The 19,466-nt window shown below is 40.0% G+C and overlaps 1 pseudogene; it reads right to left on the bottom strand.

Annotated features, from left to right (window-relative positions):
- Positions 1-4,671: 4,671 nt before the first annotated feature.
- LOC116869856 lies at positions 4,672-8,177 on the bottom strand (annotated as a pseudogene).
- Between the last annotated feature and the right edge of the window lie 11,289 nt (positions 8,178-19,466).

The raw sequence follows: 19,466 nt of genomic DNA, 5'->3' as shown, positions 1-19,466 counted from the left end.
ACCACTTGCTTGGAGCCGGCCCCTCCCCCCGCAGTCTATCTTCCCGTCGCTTTGGATTCACTTCTCTGCCAGTCCTACCTTTCAGAAAGTGGTTGATTTTCTGTTTCTAGAATTGCTGTTCTTTTTCTCTTCGATCTCCCGTTGGATTTGTAGTTGTTTGCAATCTTTAGATAAGCTATCTAGCTGATCTCCCGCTACCTGAAGTAGTCTCAGCCTGGTACTTCTCCGCCATCTTGACTCCTACCCCTATCTCCTTGGTTTTGATCTGGTAGGCTCTTCTCTATCAAATGCTTTCCCCTCTATCCTAAGTTTATCCTGAGTTATCCATTCTGATTGATTAGCACAAATCCTTTCTCCTCCAAGAAACCTTCCTTAGCCGGTCAAAACCATCATGGTTTCTCTTTTCTTGACCTTTGATTACCTTTTTATAGTCATTACTGTACAACATAATGAAGAAAAGTGCAGGTAATCTCTGCTTAGGGTGCTATCTGTTTTCACCTACCCGGTGCTGTATTTGGACCCTAAGGATCCACTATTTGTAAGAGTGCACGAATCTTTTATGTCCCACTCAGGGGAAAAAATGTTAACTTTAAAATATGGTATACTACCAAATATAACACGTGCTGATTTTAGAGATGCTAAAATGTGAGGGCAATATGAATCTTGGAATGGAAAATGTAACACTTTATATAGACTGTATTTGTATTGATGGGTTCATGTTTAAGGTATGTGTTCAAGGTCACCCCTGTGGTAGAGTCAGGTTTTGCATGGCTACCATGTTCTGGGACCAATTAGAAACCTTTTTCTGCTAGTTAGTCTTGAAGGTTTCATACATGCTGGTTGTGTCCTTGGAATCTTAGAGGATTCTTGACCTCAAAACACTAATCACAGTATTAACATATGATCCAATAATTCTACTTCCTAGAATTGAAAGCAAGAACTCTAACAGACATTTGTACATATTCGTAGCAGCATTACTTACAGTAGGAAAAAGAAAGAACCCAATGTCCACTGGTGATGAATAGAAAACAAAATGTATTTCCATACATTGGGACATTATTTGTCCCTTAAAAGAAAGAAAACTCTGACACGTGCTACAACGTGGATGAACCTTGAGGACATTTTGCTAAATGAAATAAGCCTGTCACAAAAAGACAAGTATTATATGACTCCACTTATATAAGGTACCTAGCCCAACTCAGGGAGACAGAAAATAGAATGAGGAAGAAGGAATGTAGAATTTTTGCTTGATAGGTTTCAGTTTGGGAATATGAGTAAGTTCTGGAGATAGATAATTGTGAATTACTTAATGCCACAGAAATGCACACTTAAAATAACTAAAAGGGTAAATTTTGTTTTGTATATGTATCACAATAATTTTTATTAAAAAGTTCCTTGAGTGCTAAGATCATGGCCATATTTTGAGGGGTTTCCCCAAAGTAAGCCATAGCAAACCTTCAATGAGTGGATATTGGCAGATTATTCAGGAATAAATCCTCACCCTCAGCAAGCTTATAATCTTACTGTAGTGTTTTCTGGTACATACAGATATGTGTGGAACCTGCACATCCAAGATGAGATAGTAGCAAGTGTGTGATAGTGGAAAAGAGGATCTGCGTGAAGACTAAGTAATTAATTCTAAATAAGGGAAAGTCACTTTCCAAGGGGGAACAATTTGGGAGGGTTTCATGGAATAAATGTCTTAAACTGAGTCTTAAAGAATATGTTAGTAATTAGAGTAGAATGTGTCCGGCTTCAAGGTGGATGGACAAGCAGAAGAAAAGGCTTGGAGGCCCGTAAGTTCAGAGGGGAGGTCAGGGACAAGAAGGCCACTGTGAGCAAGTGATAAGAGATGGCATAGGATTGGAAGGGGCTGTTTGAGAAAGAATATAGAAAGCAAGGATGAACGTTTATTTATTTATAAATTGTGGTAAAATACACATAATAAGAGGGGTCCCTGGGTGGCTCAGTGGGTTAAGCCTCTGCCTTCGGCTTAGGTCATGATCTCAGGGTCCTGGGATGGAGCCCCACATAGGGGCTCTCTGCTCAGCAGGGAGCCTGCTTCCCCTGCTCTCTCTGCCTGCCTCTCTGCCTGCTTGTGATCTCTCTCTCTGTCAAATAAATAAATAAAATCTTTAAAAAACACACATAACAAGATTTATCATTTTAACTAATTTTAGTTTACAGCTTAATGCATTAAGTACATTCATATTGTTGTGAAACCATTACTACCAACCATGTTCAGGACTTCTTAAATCTTCCCATACTGAAACTCTGTACCTATTAAAAAATATCCCCCCATTTCCCCTTACCCTATCAAGGGAGGTTTAGTTTTGAGCTAACAATTAAGCATGAGTCCTCTTTCTGGGTATTGGGAGACTTGGAGTAGGTGTTTATTCCCCCTTGAGCTGGTTCAAATAAAGGGGCTTCATGGGGAGGAGGAGCAAAGAACTGTGGGCATTCTTAATACAGTCTCAGAATGGAAGCATAATGGGGGACAGGGGATCCCATATCTGGATTTATATTGGCCCTGGAAGCCTGAGCAAGCATTACAGATTCCGCCTCTAGTGCCCTCAGAATGATTTAGCTCCCCTTAGTTTGTCTGGTCAACTAACAATTACTCTATTCAGGTTTTAGAATGGTTCCTGGTCAAAGGCTGTGGGTGGCTGAGGCATAAAACACGTCCCAGAGCAGCCAGGCAGGAAGGAGTGGTAGCTCTGGAGGCAGACAGAGCAAGCATGTTGGGTAGGATGAAAAAAGAATCCATATGATATTTAGAGAAGATTCTTTGGTCCAGCTGGGTTTTAAAAGGACCTAGAGGTCAGGGAAATTTTCATGGTTGTCATAGTAACCCATGTATGATATAGAGGCCCTATGTTAATGAGAAGGTGACAAAGAGAACTGATCCCAGCGATGTGGCAGGAGTTGGAGAATAGAGAGGTACTGCCATGAAGGATGAAGAGGGGACCAAAGAAGGAGGGTGGAACAAAGACGAGGCCAACATTTGAACTTTGAGGATCTTACGTGTCACTTTTGACTGTGTTCCTAAAGAGCTCTGGCCATAGACTTACTTCATTTCATCCTTATTTATAACTGTCTTCAATAAGGCAACACCATACAAGGGACCTCTGGTGGAGAATGGATCTAATTTGAACTCTGGTGCTCTTAATAGTAGCATGACTTTAAGAAGTCATCAAATTCTCTGAATCCTAATTTACCCATTTGTGAAATGGGACTAATAATAGGACCTGCTTCATAAAGTCGTTCTAGAGATCAATAATGAGAGTTTGGCACTTGGGTAAGGTACTCAGGATGGAGCAGAGGTATCATCAGTTTATTAAATCAGTGTTTTCCAAACCTCTCAATCCTTCTTTGTCCTAGGCAGAGTTCTAATATGGCCCTGGAAAATTCTACCCCCTTCATGCACACACCCTCATAGTTTCTTCCTGTGCATGTAAATTGAACTGTGGATATGGTGGGATTTCATTCCTGTCATTGAATCATTAATCAATTGATTTTGAATTCATTAAAAGGTAAAATTATTCAGGGTGGGTCTGGGCCAATAAGAGCACCCTGTAAGGGAGGATTGGGCCTTTCCTGAAGTCCGAGATTGAAAGCCAGAATCTTCTGCTGGCCTAGAAGAAGCAAAGTCCATGTTGTGAAGGCAACATGGTAGGGAACAGTGGGAAGCTTCTAGAAGCTGAGTCTCAGACCTACAGTTGCAAGGAATGCAATTCTATTTGTAAGCACTGAGCTTGGAAGAGGAGCTAAGCTCAGAATGAGGTTCTAACCCTGGCTGACACCTGAATGCAGTTTGGTGAGACCTTGGGCAGAAAACCCAGCCAGCCCGTGTCCAGATCCCGACCCTTGGAAACTGTGAGATTATAAGTCTGTATTGTTTTAAGCTGATCAATTTGTGGCAGTGTGTTACACAGCAAGAAATAACTAATACACTCCAATTCATCTTCTGCCTCCACCATTCTGCTGAGCCTGCACCTGTCAAGGTGTTCAGTGTTCTCCAATTTGTCCTCCAATTACAGGTCACTTCTCTTTCCTTATCTGAATCCATCTTTGGGTGACAGTTTTGCTTTCTAAAATTCTTTCCCCTTTCAACTTCTGTGTCCCACACTTCTTTCATTTTCTTTCTGCAATAATACTTTTTGTTTCTTTATCTTTCCCTGGCTCCTTCTCCTCCTTTCCTCAATCTCAGAATGTTGGAGTCCTGGGGCTTAGTCTTGGGTCGTCTTCACTATCTTTCTCTCCTTATATGATCCCATTCAGTCCCATGGCTTTCAAAATCTCTTGTATGTCAATGACTTGGAGAACAATATCTAGAAACTTGATCTCTTCTGTGGACTCCAAACACATATTTACACTTGATATTTCTTCTGGGTTGTAACATGTCCAAGAGAAAAATCTTTCTTTTTAAAAAAAATGCTTAAAATTATTAACATTTATTGTAGTAATGCAGCATGAATTTTTAATATAGCCATACTAATTTTTCATTAAAATGTTCAACAATTTCCTACTGAAGCATGCCCAAAGTTATAAAAATCCGCTCTTTTAAAGTAACTTATAGTGAATTAATCCAAGTAATTGTGGCACTTTAGATAGGATATTTACTCCACTGCATATTTTAAGTAGCTAAGGGATAGCTTGATCAATAGCAAGTTACTGGAAATAATTTAAAAAGCATGGCTTTCTTTCAGGAGTGAGTTGTTTGGGATGACCAGGGAATGATGAGGTCTCATGAACATTGTGCAATCCCAAAAAAAGCATCATCACTCATTCCAATCCAAGACCTCCACTGGCATGAGAAGGGGCTCCAAAGCAGAAGGAATCAGTGTATGCCTTAATTTTCTCCAAATCAGTTCCATGATGTAAGGCTCACTCTGTTAGCAGATGAGGATCATGCATTCTTTGAGTTCCTGATAGTATTTCTTTTTCTCTCATTAACATACTGTAAGAGTTGGACTGTTTAAGATTTCTTGGGTCAGGCATGGTACAGGAAGGTCTTATAGCCAATGGATATTTATCAAGAATATAAAAGTCTGTATCATACTTTTCCTTCACCAAATGACCCAACAGTTTTCCATTGGGTGTACTCAGATCTTCATCTCCCATTTCGATTCCAGCTTCCTTAAAGCATAGCCAACACTTCACAATACTCAAGTCTTAAAGTTGGCTCCAAAAGTTTGAATGGCTCACACAGAAATTGTTTATTCACTGAATTTTAGTTTTCAACCTTTCTGGGAGTCCTTTGAATGTTAGTATTAAGGTCTCAACAGTTTCTTCCACAATGTCATGGTAATGGTAATTAAAAGCCATTTCAATAGGGCGCCTGGGTGGTTCAGTGGGTTAAAGCCTCTGCCTTTGGCTCAGGCCTTGATCCCAGAGTCCTGGGATCAAGCCCTGCATCGAGCCCTGAGCCCTGCATCGAGCCCTGAGCCCTGCATCGAGCCCTGAGCCCTGCATCGAGCCCTGAGTCCTGCATCGGTCTCTCTGCTCCGCAGGGAGCCTGCTTCCCTTCCTCTTTCTCTGCCTGCCTCTCTGCCTACCTTGATCTCTGTCTGTCAAATAAATAAATAAAATCTTTTAAAAAAAAAAAGCCATTTCAATGTCCAAACCAACAAATTCAGTTAGATGTCCATGGCTGTTTGAGTCTACAGCTTTGAATACTGGTCCATACAGAAAACCTTCTCAAAATCAGCACAAATACACATTTGCTTATACAGCTGTTGGGACTGGGCCAACTATGCAATAGTTTTAAAATATGACACAGTAAATACCTTGACTTCTCCTTCACTGGCAACTGAGATACTTTTAGGAGTTTGGATCTCCCCAAAACCTTTGTTAATTAAATTTCTTAGAAAAAATGGCAGATGCCAGGGGTGCCTGGATGGCTCAGTGGGGTAAGCCTCTGCCTTCTGCTCAGATCATGATCTCAGGGTCCTGGGATTGAGAGCCCATTGGACTCTCTGCTCAGCAGGAAGCCTGCTTCCCCACCTCTCTCTGTCTGCCTCTCTGCCTACTTGTGATCTCTCTCTTTGTGTCAAATAAATAAATAAAATAAATCTTTAAAAAAACAATAAAAGAAAATCTTAAAAAAAAATGTCAGATGCCAGACTGGAAAGGGAAGACTGCTTAACTAGTTGATAAGTCCTAAGATCAAGGACTCTATCCTGGTTAACGGTAGCTCTTCCTTGCTCTTCTTCCACTTCAGGTCCAACAGCGTCATTCAGCTGCAGGGGCAAGAGGGGTTCAGTCAAATTGGTCACATAAATCTTTTGAACATGTAACTCTATGCCTTGCTATGTACAGCTTCCAATTTTCTGATTCACTTTTTTCACTACACCTTCTACATCTACGATGCTCTCTTTGTTAATGTTGGCAGCAAATTTAACCATCTGCTTGCTTGCATGGTCCCCCATTGCCATGAGGGCCTGGACATTAAGCTGTTGCTGACATAGGACTATGAAACACTGCTTCCCTTTAGCTCTACTTGTATGAGCACTTGCACGCACCCAAACAAGTCCTTCAGCTTTGTGTACTGTTAAAGTCACTAAATGAAACCAAAACTCGATCTGGTTTTTCTTGTGACTGTATCACTAATGATTCTACATTATCTTTCTTTAGCATAATCTTTTACCACATCCATGATGTCCTGTGGCTTCTCCTGACTTTTGTGGCTTGTGCTGGCACTGGGGATTGGGACAATAGTACCAGGCACCGTCTCCACACTCCATCGAAGGCTTCCATAGGGCAGATCCCCAAGAGAGAATTCTTATTTCCATTCTATTTAGACTTGTGCCTCCTGCGGTGAATGACACCACTTTTCACCCAATGGCTGAAGCCAGTATCAGAGTCTTTATTAGCTAGGATCAATCACCCCAGCCAGCATAGTAACTACTTTCTTTTCCTGTTGAATCAGAGACATAAGAAGCTTATGGGTGGCATTCTTAACTTCCAGTTCAAGGGGATCGTTGTTGTGTTTTCTAGTGGAGGCATTTCTCCCTCTGTAATTTAGGTCTCTAGACCAGCAAGATATAAGGTTACAGGAATAGGAAACAAAAATTTTGCTGGTGAATCACTAGATGAAATAGTGAATCACGATACTCCAATTTCTACCCCCTTAATTTCTGGATCCATGAATCCTGTCTACAGGAGAAACAGCACCATATATCAGACACTGATTCAGAACATATGTAGCCAGAATTCTGGAAACTCTGGTCCCAGCCCTTCAGGGTACCCAGCTAGCATGGTAACTGAATCTTCAAAGGGCCATTTTACCTTTCTAGTAAGTAAGCCTCAGAATGGTGGAGAACAAGGTGAGACCAGTGAAATTCATGAGGCCTGGCCCACTGCCACTCTTCATTTGCTGTGAAGAGAATTCTTTGATTAGAAACAATATTATGTGGAATACCATGACTATAGATAAGATATTTGGACAGATGCATTTCACGCAAGGAAGGCAAATCTATATCAGAGTGAGTGTTTATTCCAATAAATGTTGCCCCTTCCATGAAAGAAGCAGTCTAATGTAATTAACCTAACAGCAGGCAGTTAGCAGATTATCCCAGGTAATCATTCCATACCCAGACTCAGTGTTAGTCTCTGTTACTGGAAGATTGGGTGCTCAGCAGGGGCCATAGCCAGATCAGCCCTGATGAATACAAGTTCATGTTGCTGAGTCCATGCATAACTTCCATCCCTGCCCCCATGGCCATTTATTCATGAGTCCATTGTACATTAATAGGGTGAGGCAGGGAAGACCACTCTGCATTGAGGGAAATACTGCTCCCTCCCCAGAGAAAGAAGGGCTCTTGTGAAGTCATTCCCTATTTCTTCATGTGGAAAGGAGACAGAGGAACCAAGGAACATGCTTTTATGTTGGTTGCTCTTGGGTGTCCCTTCTCAATTAAAAGCAATTTCAAATTGTATATGTTGTCTTTTCCCCTCTCCCACCCAAGATTTGATGAACCCTCTACCTTTCCCTCAAGTGTCTGCTTTGTGAAAAATACAAATTTTCCTAGAGTCCCACAGTTTCTTTTCAGAACTACTGTGACAGAGTTTTTTGGAATACAACAATTTTATTAGAATTCAATGATAGAAATCTTTGGGATCAGAGAAGTATAAGTGAATTTTACTTGGGAAACTTAGAGCTTGACAAACTTGAAGACATTTAAAGGAGAGGGCAACCCTCCCTCCCACCGAAAAAAACCCAAAACAACAGTGATGGCTCAGGATATAATATGGATGGTTGGAGTGTTATAGCCCAAAAGGACACAACATTTACAGCATTTGAAGGAATCCTGGGGTAGAAATGTAATGACCTAAAATAAGGAAAATGTTCATATAGTGAGATGAAATCTCTGCTTGCTTTGTTACATTTACAAATACAATATATGCTTTTGAATATATTGTATAATTTCAAAAGTCTCCATTTATTAGCTGTTAGTGTGAATAGGAGCTTGTGGCTATTTGAACCCTATCAACTGGTATTTAAACTATGATTCATCAAGATGGATCCTGGCATCAGCTAGTGTTGTATAGACATCTGGAAAGTCAGAATTCTGTGAGGGATGACATTCCTGAGAGGTTGGAATATAAGGATGAGGATTATGACAGGCATTTGGAATGATCTTGCACTGGCTGTGGATTATGGATGGTCTTTTTCAGTATCCCTAGCTCTCCCAGCTCTCTCTCTTTTAGCTACACCATTTGCTTTTTTTTTGGATGATGGCAGCAAAGACAGTAATTACTATTTCAGTGTGTAACTGAACATTTAAAAAGTCTAATTTGCCATAAGTATGCAATGCAAAAAACTGTCTTTGTCATCACATGACATAAGTATAGAAATGCCTGCAGTGAGGGGGCCTGGGTGGCTCAGTGGGTTAAAGCCTCTGCCTTTGGCTCAGGTCATGATCCCGGGGTCCTGGGATTGAGGCCCGCATCGGGCTTTCTGCTCAGCGGGGAGCCTGCTTCCTTCTCTCTCTGCCTGCCTTTCTGCCTACTTGTGATCTCTGTCTGTCAAATAAAATCTTTAAAAAATTTTAAAAACAAAAAGGCAGTGCATACAGTGAACTGACTTACTTTAACGTTCTATGAGAATCCTCTGGAGGGTTTGGTTCCCTGTGCTGAACAATCTGAGTATGACATTTGGAGCAGTTAGGAGAAAAAGACCCACAGGAAAGCATTCCTGCTGTGGCAGAGCTGGCTAGATGTCCACCTATGACTCATGCTTCCCAAGCCATCGTGGGGAGTTGTTGCTGGCAAGCACTGCCAAGCACAGAGTGCACTTCTCAACTGCCCTTCCTTCAGGTGGGGCTCTGTGATTGGCTTTGGTCAGTTACTTTGACCAAGACCATTTATTAGTCTAATGTGATTCATAATATGTTATGAACTGAACTGTCTCTCTCCAAAATTCTTCTGTTGAAGTCCTAATGCCCAGTACCTCAGAATGTAACTGTTAGAGGTAAGTCTTTTGGGAGGTAATTAAGGTTAAATGAGGTGAGAGGGTAGGCTTTAATCCAAAATGACTGCTGTCGTTATGAGAGGGATAAAGTAGGACACAGACACATAGGGAAAAGACCATGTGAAGGTACAGGGAGAAGATGGCTGTCTCAGAAGAACCCAACCCTGCCAATGCCTTGATCTTGGACTTCCATCCTCCAGAGCTATTAGAAAAAAATGATTATTGTTTAAGCCACCCAGCCTGTGGTATTTAGTTATGACAGCCCTAGAATACCAAAACAGAGGGGATGTGTTTTCTCTGATTTCTTTCTTTCTGTCATTGCTAGGTGGGATGTGGGTGCCTACATCAAACTTGGAAGCATTGTTGAAGATGGTGGGCTCTCTATTAGTCTTGTCTCCAAATAACTCTGAGGGTTGGAACCTGCAGGAATATCCATTTGAGATTTTAAGTAAATGAGAAATGAACTAATATTATATGAAGCTATGGAGATTTTGAGATTTATTTATTACAACAGCTAGAATTACCATCCCCAAATGGAGAAGCAATCATAGTGGATGAAGGGAGACAGACGGTCACATCTAGAAAAAGAGTAGAAGTATCAATGTTCAGGTATTGTTCTCTTCGGCCAAAGAGCACTCTGGGGTAGCCTGGAAAAGGTGATATAAAGTAACACAGATACCTCATTAATCCATATGATCCTAGGGGTGGGAGGAAGCTATGCCAAAGCCACATATTGCCACAATAAAGATACATGATCTGGGACCAGAAAACTTGTGTGAATGATTCTCATTTAGAAAAACTATGGGTCCCATTCTCATAAACAACAGCTGTTGTAGAAAATACAGAAATTTCATGTTTATGTTGGCTTCTACTGTTCGGACTTTTCATGTTAAATGTATTGTGTATAACGTTTTCTGACTAAGTTACTTAATAAGTCACCAAAGCACCCAAGCAATTAAGAGGTGGGTGGTCTATGTTGACAAGTAAACAATATAATTTATATGTGGTCCTTTTAGTTCCTGCTGTTGGAATGAGTTCCAAGTTCATAAGTTCATTCAGAACTAAAACTGAAAACTGTTCTTGGCTGTAAATGAGTTAATGGTCTGTCATCCAAACCTGGGATCCCACTGGCACAGAGTGGCAGGCTGGGATGGGAGCCCAGATCTGTAGCCAACAGCAGGCACCAAACTGTCCCTCTGCCTCTCTAGGACTGGTTAGGTGTGGCCACATGACTTAGGCTGGCCAGTGAAATCTGAACAGAGATGCTCAGACTGGGCACTCCGAGTGGAAGCTTTAGGGACCAGTGCCTGCTTGTCCCGCTCTCTCTTTCCCTGGTCATGGGACGATAAAGCACATATGGAAGTAAGTGAAACAACCTAGAATAGGAGTTGCCCCCAGAAAGGCTGTTGTTTGAGGACATGTCCTAGCCTGCAATGGCTTTGTAAGAGCTCATCTTTTGTTTAGTTAGTTGCAGAGGTTTTGATGTTCCTATGTTACTGCCTAACCTTGCCCATTCTGACTGAAGCTCAAGAAACCCTGTAAAATATCTCTTAAGGCTTATGGGGGCAGAGGCTGCTACTTGTTCCTCAGTATCTTTTCCTCTTCTCAGATTAATATAGAATTTTTAGCTGGGCATACAGGTGCATTAAACTGAAATAACATTTCTTGACTTTCCTCATAGCTAGGATGTGACCGAATAACTGAGTCCTGGCTGTGGTGGTCTGCTATGTCCTAGATAACTAAGGTTTCTATCTTTCTTCTTCTTCATTGTTTTATTGAGCAAAAAGCAAACTGGTTAGGGGAAACTAGGCTGTCCCTATTTGCACTCTGTTTGTGTTAGAATAGAAGGGAACTCTAACTTCCAAGGTTAGGTTCTAAAAAGACTGTGTCTTCCATCCTGGGTGCCCTCTTTTGTTCTCTCACTTACTTGTTCTGAGGGAAGTCAGCAGCAATATTGCGAGCTGCTCTTTGGAGAGGTCAATGTGGGAAGGAACTGGGGGCCTATGTCCAACAGCCCACAAGAAACTGAGTCCTGTCCACAACTATGTGAGTGATCTGGGAAGAGGGTTCTCCCCCAGTCAAGGCTTTAGTTGAGACCAGAGCCCCTGCTGACAGCTTAACTTCACAAGAGCGCTTGAGCTAGAGACACCCAGTGAAGCCATATCAAGATTCCTGACCCATAGATACCATGAAATAATAAATGTTTGTTGTTTTAAACCACTACATTTTGGTGGCAATTTATTAATGTAACAAAAATAACTAGTACACTGGCCAAAGGGATATGCATGGAAGTTGCATGTGCAATCTCCAAATTTATGTCATTAAAGGAAAAGGACACACCTCCTTTTGCCCTTACCTGTTTGCCTAATGGCAAGAGTGTTATTGTGAGGGGTGCCTGGGTAGCTCAGTGGGTTAAAGCCTCTGCCTTTGGCTCAGGTCATGATCCCAGGGTCCTGGGATTGAGCCCTGCATCGGGCTCCCTGCTCAGCATCACGATCCCTGCTCAGCGGGGAGCCTGCTTCCCTTCCTCTCTCTCTGCCTGCCTCTCTGCCTACTGACTGTCAAATAAATAAATAAAGTCTTAAAAAAAAAAAAAGAATGTTATTGTGGAATGTCACTGTGTCACTGGACCATGTGCATAACAGGTATACCTGAACCATGGCAGGGCAGTAAGGCAGGAGCCTGGACCCCTGACAATTTCATGAGGATGATTAGTCACACTAGATCATACTTTTACATAAGAGAGAAATAAGCAAGCTGCTTTCTCATTGAAATCATTGCAATTTGGGATGTCTTGTAGAAAGCTAAGCCTTTATCATAATTAAAATGTTTATTTGAATTCTATAAAATGGGAAAGCTCCAGGAAGCAAAATGTTTTTGGACCAAACTTGTTTATAGAAACTGGGAATACTCATATTATTACAAGTTTATTAAAAAACTTGAAGTCAGCTACTTTATAACCCAACAACTGCACTACTAGGTATTTGTCCCAAAAATACAGATGTATGTAGTGAAAAGAAGGGGCACATGCACCCCAATGTTCATAGAAGCAATGTCCATAATAGCCAAACTGTGGAAGGAGCTGAGGTGCTCTTCAACAGACTAATGGATAAAGAAGATGTAGTTACTCAGCCATCAGAAAGGATGAATACCCACCATTCTCATCGACATGGATAGAACTGGAGGGGATTATGCTAAGTGAAATAAGTCAAGCAAAGAAAAAGAATTATCGTGTGGTTTCACTCATCTATGAAGCATAAGGAATAGCATGGAAGATCATAGGGAAAGGGAGGGAAAACTGAAAGGGAGGAAATCAGAGAGGGAGACAAACCATGACAGACTCTGGATTCTGGGAAACAAACTGGGGTTTTCAGAGGCAAGAGGGTCGAGGGATGGGGTAACCAGGTGATGGGTATTAAGGAGGGTGTGTGGTGATGAAAATAGGGTGTTATACACAACTAATGAATCATTAAACACTACATCAAAAACTAATGATGTACTATATGGTGGCTAAATGAACATAATAAAAGAAAGAAACTTGAAGTCAGATATAAAACAGCCATTTTCTTTTTTTCAAAATTACAGATGATAGAAACTGATCTTGAAAATGAAGCAAAGGCTAGATGTAGAATGTCAGCAAGAGGAAGCTAGGAATGGAATTGACTACTTTGATCAACTGATTAATAAGAGGGAGAGTTCAGTAGCTTGGCTGGCCCACCAATGTTTTGCATTCTTATTTACAAGAATTTTTTTTTTTTTCTTGAGTAGGGGAAGGGCAGAGAGATAGGGAGAGGGAGAGAAAGAATCTTTTTTTTTCTTTTAAGATTTTAAAAATTTATTTGTTAGAAAGAGAGAACAAGTAGGAAGAGCAGCAGGCAGAGGGAGAGGGAGAAGTAGGCTCCCCGTTAAGCAGAGAGCCCAATGTGGGGCTCGATCCCAGGACCTTGGGATAGTGACCTGAGCCAAAGGCAGATGTTTAACCGAATGAGCCCCCCAGGCCCCCCAGAATCTTTGTTTTTGTTTTTTTTTTTAAGATTTGTTTATTTTACAGAGTGGGGGTGGGGACAGTGTGAGAGGAAGAGACAGAAACTTAAGTAGGCTCCATGTCCAGTGTGGAAACTGACATGGGGCTTGATCTCACAACGCTGAGATCATGACCTGAGCTGAAATCAAGAGTTGGATGCTTAAGCAACTGAGCCTCCCAAGCACCCTTATAAGAATTCTTCTGTACATCAGGTAAATAGCTTTTTTCAAAAGAAAATAAAAAAGTGTTCACATGGGATTATGTTTATACTAAAAAGTAGGAAAGTGTCCTTTTTAATGTCACAATGTGTGGCTACATATGAGTTGCTGCAATCCACAGTGGCAATGTAGATTCCTTCTGGAATGTCTCAGTAAAAGGTCAGTTCTCCCTTGGGTTAAAAAAGAACTGAGTTTTCATTCACTGAAAAGAGTTATGGGCTGCATAAAGAGGTGGCGTCTTAACTGTAACTGGGGCTATTTGCTTTTCTAATCCTCAAATTTAATGCTCTAAGTTGTACAAATAGCTAAAATAGGACAGATGTAAAAAACATCATTGTCATGGTCTAGACTCAAGCCTGTCCGGTTTGGGACTGAACCAGAGCTCTGCCAAAAAGTGTCCTGTGTCCTGTTTTCATTTCTGATTTTGTTCCTGACTGTGCATGATGAATATGAAAGCAGACTAAATACAAATACCTGGAAAAAATTGATCCATCAGACACAAATAAAGATTTTAATAAAGGAAAAAAATCTGTCTTTTCTTGGATTGGAAGATAGTACTATAAAGGGTTATTTTTCCTAAATTATTTTATTTTATTCAATATCACTTCAGGTAAACATCTCAACAGAATTTGGGGAGAACTTGGGCAAAATTATTCTAAAGTTAATCTGGTAATAAATATTTGAAAATAGCTGAGAATATTTTGAAAAAAATAAAACAGGACTTGTCTTATATGAATGAAATACATTCTTACAGCAATAAAACCGTTACAGTAATAAAAAGTGTGGTGTTGCTCCAGGAAGAGACAGGTAGATTAATGGTCTGGAATAAGAGGATCCAGAAATAGACTTGCATAGATATGAAAAAACAGTGCATAAGAGAGTTACCATGTCAACTCAAAAATAAAAATAAACAGCCTAATAAAAAACTTGGCACAAGATTCAAAAATGTATTTCACCAAAGAAGATATACAAATGGCAAATGCATGAGAAAGATGTTCAATATCATTAACATTAGAAAAATATAAATCAAAATCACAAGATTACCATTATAGATATTCCATTCCAGATACCATTATAGATATAGATAATCCCTATTAAAATGGATTAAACAATAAAACTGAAAATCCCAAGTGCTGATGAGTATGAAGAGCAACTAGGACTCTCCTACACTGTTGGTGAAGGCAAAATGGCATGGTAGCTACTTTGGAAAACAGGAAGACAGTCTCTTATAAAGTTAAGGAGCATTTAACCATGTGATCTAGCAATCCCATTACTGATATTTACCTAAGAGACATGAACATGTCTGTTTTCACAAGAACCTGTGGGCAAAGGTTCATAACAACTGTCTTAGTCCACCTGGGCTAATATAACAGAATACTATGGACTGGGGGACTGGCACAACAGATACTTACTTCTCACTGTTCTGGAGTCTCGGGAGTCCAAGATCAAAGTGCTGGCAGGTTCACTGTCTACTGAGGGCCCACTTTGTTACAAACAGCCATCTTCTCCCTGTGTCCTCACATGATGGAAGCAGTGAGAAAATTCTCTGGGGTCTCTTTTATAAGGCACTAATCCCATTCATGAGGGCTCCACCCTCATGACTAAATCATTTATCCAAGACCCCATCTCCTAATACCATCACATTGAGAGTTAGGATTTTAATATATAAATGGGGGGGTGGGGTGGGCAAGAGCATTCAGTCCATAGCAATAACTTTATTCATAGTCACAAAAAAATGGAAATCATCCCAAATATCCTTCAACTAGTAAATGGATAAACGAACTGTGGTACTACAGAATACCACTTCATAATAAAAAGCAATGAACTCTTGATAAGCACACGACAAATGCATGGAACTCCAATGCATTACCCTAAATAAAAGAATCCATACTCAGAGGCTGCAAACTTCATAAAATCCCTTTTATATGGCTCTGGAAAAAAGCAAAGTTATAGGGATTGAGAAAAGATCGGTGTGTCACCAAAGGTTAGAGATGAGGTGAGGTTTCACTATAAAGGGACAGTGAGAGGGAATTTTGCTGGGTGTTAGGACTGTTTTATATCTTATTTGTGAGAGTGATCATGTAACTCTATACATTTATCAAAACTCATGCAACTACACACCAAAAGTGAATGTTACTGAATGTAAAATATAAAATAAATTTAGATTTTATTCATTTATTTGTCAGAGAGAGAGAAAGAGAGAGAGAGCGCACCCAAGCAGGGGGAGCAGCAGAAGGTGAGGGAGAAGCAGGCTCCCTGCTGAGCATGCAGCCCAACACTGGACTCCATCCCAGGACCCTGAGATCATGACCTGGAGCCAAAGGCAAATGCTTAACCAACTGAGCTGCCCAGGCGTCCCATATATATAAAATAAATTTAAAAAGACAGGGGCGCCTGGGTGGCTCAGTGGGTTAAGCCGCTGCCTTCGGCTTGGGTCATGATCTCAGGGTCCTGGGATCGAGCCCCGCATCGGGCTTTCTGCTCAGCAGGGAGCCTGCTTCCTCTTCTCTCTCTGCCTGCCTCTCTGCCTGCTTGTGATCTCTCTCTGTCAAATAAATAAATAAAAGCTTTAAAAAAAATAAAATAAAAAAAATAGAAAGAGTGTACAGTGTGGGAAATATAAAGAACAATATTATACTATAATCGTCATACTTGCCAAAAGACTAATTTTTTTTGCTAAATGACTAGATCCTAACTATATTCCAACTATAAAATTGTTTATATATATATATATGTATGTGTATATATGTATATATAATTCCAACTATAAAAAAGACACAATCTGAAGGTGATGTGAGGTGCTAGCTCTCACTATATTGGCAATCAAATACATTTAAATAAAATACATTTAAATCAAATACATTTAAATAAAAATAAAAAGATATAACATCATCTATGAGTAAATAATTATCTAATATTTGGGAAGTGGTAACAAGCTAGTGATTTAGAGCAAATTAGGGCAGATCCTTTCCTTAGTCCTCACATTAGAATAAAGTCTAGATGGACTGAGAGTTTAACTTTGAATGTAGAAATTATTAAGTGTTACAAGAAAACATGGGTGAATATTTTTACAATCTTGGCTGGTGGCGGTCTTTCAAATAGTCATGTCAGAAGTTCCCCAAACCTGTGTATGTGATGGTATACAAATTTAAAACTACATAAATTTAAAAAATGAAATAAAACAAGCATATTTAAAACCAAATCAGTAAAAATATTTGCAACCCACATATTAACAGATTATTTTTTATTGAAGAACTCAAAAAAGGAAAAATAAAATAAAAGAAACCCAAATAAAAATTTGGAAGAACATGAACAAGCAATTTACAAATTAACTGATGAACATAAGAAAAGGTGTTCAACTCCCTTAATGATCAAAGAAAGAAATAAAAATAATTACTTTTGTCCATGTATCAGATTAATGAATACCAAAATGGTTGATAAAATCTATTAGCAGTACTGTTTAGAAAATGGGGCTCTCATGAACAATTTGCGGGAGTGTAAATTCCTGCAGCCTTTGGGTACCGCAATATGAATACCTTGTTTCCCCTAAGAAAATACTAACACTATTGAAAAAAAAAAAGAAACATATAACTTCACCATACTTGTTGCAACATTGTTTATAATGTCCAATATTTTTAATGCAGTTTTGTGAGCCTTTAAAATGCTAATGTTTTCTGTGACCTTCAGGTGAAGAATGTAACATACAGACAGTTCTCAAAATTATTTGACCAAAGGAAACCTCCCCCTTTTTCCTTTCAGCTCAAATGGTTCATTCACCCTTGGGTCATAAAAGAGGCAACTGGAAGGATATTCATTAAACTGTTAACAGAAGTCACATCTGAGATGTGAGATTTTATTCACTTCTTTGTACTTTTTTAAAGATGTATTTATTTGTTTGAGAGAGAGAGAGAGAGTGCAAGTGGAGTGAGGAGCAGCGGAAGAGGGGCAAGCGGACTCCATGCTGATCATGGAGAAGACCCACATGGGACTTGAGCTCATAACCCTGAGATCATGACTGAAGCTGAAATCAACAGTTGGATCAACAGTTGGGCACTTAATGGACTGTCTGAAACCCCAGGTGCCCCTTCTTTGCACTTTTTGATATTGCTTGAATACTTTAACAATGAACATTTATCATTTTGATTAAAAAATAATAAAATGGTTTTCAAAAAGAGGAAAAAGGATCTACTGGTTATAAAAAATGTGTAATTTTAAACTTCATTATAACGCAAGCCTCTTTGATGTGAAGACAAAAGCCTGCTATAAAATACATACTGGAAATATTTGAATGAGCCAAAGACCAAGAGATCCAGGGTCCAAAGATGAAGGTCCAAGCCCTTGCCCTGGCTTACCTGCTTGGAACAGTAGGCAAAGTAGCTAACATCCCTAAATCTTAGGCTCCTCACCCATAAAATTGGAATCAGGATATCTACTTTGCCTTATTCATGAAGTGGTTGTTAAAATGATTCTCAGTGCAAAACTACTTTGCTTAGATCCTAGAAATAATTGTGGGAAAAGTTGGGGTACCTGAGTGGCTCAGTCAATTAAGCACCCCACTCTTGATTTTGGCTCAGGTTGTGATCTTGGGGTGGTGAGATCAAGCCCAGGTCAGGCTCTGTGCTCAGTGGAGAGCCTGCTTGGGATTCTGACTCTCTTTCTCCATCCCCCACCCTTCCCCTCTCTCGATCTCTCTTTCGAATAAATATATCTTTAAAAAAAAGAAAAGAAAGAAAAAATTTTAGGAAAAGCTACCTTGGGTACCTTGAAGAATTTGAGTCTCAGAGAGATGAAACATCTTTCTCCTGGATCACTCAGTCACTAAGTGATGGAGCAACATATAAACATGACAAACTAACCCTCCTCTGTCCAGACGCCTAGTTTTGAGCTTTGCTACTCAAAGTGTGGTCGACAGACCAGCAGCATCATAATCACCTGAGAGATGCTGAGTCTGGGCCTGACCTACTAAAACAGGACTTGTACTTAAACAAGATAGCCTGAGTGAATCACTGCATATAAATGTTTGAGAAGCATTATTTTATGGGACAGAGTCTAATCTACACTGTGTGTAAATCTGTGTAATAATGAATAGAACTTCACGATTGGCCATAAGCCTAAATATGAGTTCCTGATCTAAACTGTTGCTACAAGTTGTCCTGCAGAACAGAAAGTTATTTTACTCTGTTTAATTCAGTTTCCCAAGTCATTCCTTTTTCTCAACACGTTAACATATATTAACTGATGGTCTGTGGCACATACTTCAAGGCAGGCTCTTAGCTATGTAATTTGTGGGGTGGAGTGCAAAATGAAAATTTGGGTGCCATTTCAAAATATATTAAGAATTTGGAGACATGACAATAGAGCTTTGAATGGAGCATGAGGGAGGCGCAGGGCACTGTGGACTTCCTGGGGTGGCCTGCCCATGAAGTTGCTGGTCATGCTTTGAGGAATGTTTAAGATCACAGAGAACTTGGATATCAGCCCTTTGTCTGTAGTGTCATTTATGAATATCTTCTCCCAGTCTGTGGGTTGCGTCTTTATTTTGTTGACTGTTTCCATTGCTGTGCAGAAGCTTTTTATCTTGATGAAGTACCAAAAGTTCATTTTTGCTTTTGTTTCCCTTGCCTTTGGAGACGCGTCTTGATATCCAAGATCTATAAAGAACTTCTTAAACTCAACACCCCCAAAACTAGATAAGTCAAAAAATGGGGAGAAGACATGAACGGACACTTCTCCGGTGAAGACGTACAAA

Source organism: Lontra canadensis, unplaced genomic scaffold (assembly GCF_010015895.1).
Source record: "Lontra canadensis isolate GAN:19392208 unplaced genomic scaffold, GSC_riverotter_1.0 scaffold21, whole genome shotgun sequence".
Classification (NCBI taxonomy): Eukaryota; Metazoa; Chordata; class Mammalia; order Carnivora; family Mustelidae; genus Lontra; species Lontra canadensis.
This window is presented reverse-complemented; position numbering and strand designations above follow the sequence as displayed.